Consider the following 3,686-nt stretch of genomic DNA (forward strand, 5'->3'; position numbering starts at 1 on the left):
CTTCACCGCTCTCTGTCTACTTCAGAGAGAGAGAGGGGGTGGGGGTGGGGGGTGGGATGTGCATGTGTGTGAGAGAAAGGGAAGAGAGAGAGTGAAAGTGAGCGAGAGAGGCAGAGTGGATGCAAGAATAGGATGTTATAAAGTGTGTTTTGTCCTGTGGATATTCTCGCTTTCACAGAGGTTGGACGACTTGTCATTTAGGAACAGGACCTCTGATAATTCCATTTTCTCTGCTGTAAAAGCCAATAGAAAGATGCTCAGAAAAGTCAAGTGCTGTGACTCAATGAAAAGGAGGGATGATGTGTGGATTTAAGTGCTGGGAATGCAGACGTGGAAAGAGTAATAGTGAAGAGGAGGGTGGTATAATCAATTGTATTACAACTGTAGTTAAAAAAAAGCCTTGAGGGGGTGAGAGAGATGTAAAGTGTAAGCAGATACAGGATGTCAAGACAAAGACAAAGCAGGGGAGGATGCAACAAAGTCATAGAGGAGTGAAAGCGAGAGAGGGTGAAGAGACGTTTTGACTTAAATTTGTGGATTATTTAGTGGTTATGACAGAATAAACAATCCTTCAAAGCCATGTTTTACATCATGTTAAAAAAGTTCTGTTTCATAAATACAATTTTCCCCATGTTTTTGTTCAGGTTTTTATTTTTCTATATTTCAGTAAATTTGTCCATACAGCAGACCAGTTTTTCCTCTTCAGCTGTAGCGCAAACCAGAGGATGTGTGGCTCCTCTTGATAAGCCATGAACTACCCTGAAGACATAATCTGTGAAATTTTGGAGTGGGTGTCCTAAAATATTGATGACATACTACTTTTGCATTTCCAATCAGCAATAACTTTATATGCCTCTGTCTTCTGGTCTCTTCCTGTGAGTATTCAGCTTAGGCTAAGATAAATATTCCTTTTTTTTGCATTCTGTGACTCCTCACCTTAAACATAGTCAATCGATGCACTCTGTATTTAAATGCTGCCTGATTTACACCTTAAGCATGGAGTAAGAATATGAATCTAGAGCACAGAGTTTATGAATATAAACGATAGCTAAAACAAAAGAAAGGTCAACAAATTTCAGCACTGCAGGGTCATGGAGAGAAGGTTTTTATTTTCAGCAATCTAAGGTGATGCTTGTTTAATTAAAGCTGCAAGTGGCATTGAAGGCCCTCACACCTTCGCTGCTGCACAGGCCAAAGCAGAGCCAGAAGAATATAAATAATAAAAACTTTAATTTCAATAGGCCTTCGACTGCCTTTGGTTCTCTGGCCTAAAATATATTGCAAAACTGTAAAAATATACATTAAATATATTAGAAATAGAGAGAACAAATTAAAGTTTGCACAATTAACCCTTTAAGCGCCAGAGTTGCAAAAGTGCAACAAGAACCAGGTCATATCTTCAAAAAGAGAGCGTAAACCTGTTACCTCTTTCCACCACCATATGGCAGACATGGGAATATTCAATGCAACAAAACTGGGAGGTGAGGGGCAGTGTTTCTCAGTCCTGGTCCTGAGAACCCACTGCTCTGCATGATTTAGAAGTACCCCTACTTTAACACACCTGAATGAAATGAATGGCTCATTAACTTGCAAAGAACTTGATAAGGAAGTTCATTGAGATTTTATTTTTAGACCACTTGTTGGCTGCGTACAAATAAACGGTGGTGTCAGTTCCCTAAATTATTTACAGAGTTCATTAATCTGAATTAGGTCTGTTGGATTAGGAACACGTCTAAAACATGCAGGGAAATGGGTCCTGAGGACCTAGACTGAGAAACGCTGGACAAGGGGAGAGTAGGATTCTGTTTAAAGTTTATGAAGAAATCACATTTGAAGGACACCATACAGAGCCGATTAGGAAGCACTAGTCAGTGAGGCAGAGTTGATTATAAAATATGCACACATATCAAAACACTTTTTCACTGTTGATGAAGTACTTTCTCTGCTTTTAGCCATCTCTGATTCTGGAGGGGAATATGTATCTCCCGAGGATAACGACTGGTCATCTAGCAACAGAAAAAGTGATGCTTCTGTTGGAAATCTGAGGCTTTACCTAACCAAGATCGGTTAGGCAGAATTTGAATATTTAGCAGAATTTTTAGATGTGGTCGAGGCAGCCGGGGTGGAAAGCACTGAAAGATATGTGGGAGCAGAAGAGGTCCAAAAAGTGCTATAAATATCTATGCTGGTGGCTGCGTGTATTTGAAAAATGAGGAAGTGCATCACAGGTGGATCAGACAGTTTGATGAGACAACTGGGTATTCTGGAAACAAAGATTTGGTGAATTCTATTACTAAACCCACTGGTTACATGTAGGCTTAAATATATATATATATATATATATATATACATATATACTATCCGTTGGGCTTCCATAGTTAGCAATAGTGAAAGCACTAACAAATATACAGTAAAGTGAGGCGTCACTAATGCCTGCCATTTAGCTGTGCATATAACTGCAGTGACAAATGCTGCTCTATTTGAGATGCAGAAGACAACCTTAGCCCACAAACTCTCATTAAGAGACGACCTACATTGGGGGAATTATTTCTGTAGTGGATCCCGTATGATAAGGATCCGGATGGAAAGAGATCATGAATGCAGTTTTGTTGCATATCTCTGTGACATTATTTACTTTTTTACTGTCATTCATTCATATAAATTAATAAAACATAAACATATTTTGCATTAAAAAAGTTTTAAGTTTGATATTTTTTAAGAAGGTTTTTAAGAAAGACAAAGGAAAAAGAAATTGATTAAAATCGGAAATCGGATTTGGTTAGAGATTTAATTTTTAGATTCCTTGTTGGCTGTGTACAAATAAACGGTGGTGTCAGTTCCCTGAATTATTTATAGAGTTGCTACTGCCGCTCCTGACATATAGTGAATGTTACATCCTGAATAACCTGAACTGTAACTGACCTCAGCTTGGCCACATGACAATCACATCAGTCATGGTGATGGTCACTCTGCTTAACAAGCAGTGATCAAATGCAGACTGAATTAATTTAGCATGGTAGCAGAATGGAGCCTGTGCAGCTATTTATTCCCCATACTTTAACCAGTTTTAAGCTGGAAAGTGTACCATCTATGATTAAAAAGTATGAACACAAGCTGTGGCATATACTAAAGAGAGACAGATGGATCTTGATGCTTAATTCTTGACATTGAGATGTCATTAACATGTCAAACAGACAAGCAGTAATGACTTAGAGCAAACAGATTTGAGGATGATGATTAGAGGGGGAGGAGCAGTATATGCAAGCTACTAAAAAGGCTTTTGGTGTACTTCCTGGATTGAGTTCAGGAGGAAATTTATGACTCTGCAGGCCTCCTATTGTTCCTGCATGTGCTCCCCCACTGAGTCGCACAGGCACAGTGAGATTGCTGGAATGTAGTTCTTCGTTTGTCAGCCTCTGCCAGTCGGGAAACCGATGACAGCGGATTATGGAACATCAAGGAGCTGCAATAACGAGGGGCTTGGAAGTCTTGGGGATGGGAGCTTCAGGCCATGGCCTTGCTGGATTCAGTGATGAATGGTGATCTTAAAACCAAGAATTCAGGTTCTTTGGCTGCAGGTGCATGGACGCTGCATGTGCATCAACCCCGTGTTGATCCAAGTTGTTCAGATTCAGGGCATGTGTAATTATTTCCCCTCCTGAGGTTACACCATTATTGATTAAAGC

This window comes from Melanotaenia boesemani, chromosome 9 (genome assembly GCF_017639745.1).
Source record: "Melanotaenia boesemani isolate fMelBoe1 chromosome 9, fMelBoe1.pri, whole genome shotgun sequence".
NCBI classification, from domain to species: domain Eukaryota; kingdom Metazoa; phylum Chordata; class Actinopteri; order Atheriniformes; family Melanotaeniidae; genus Melanotaenia; species Melanotaenia boesemani.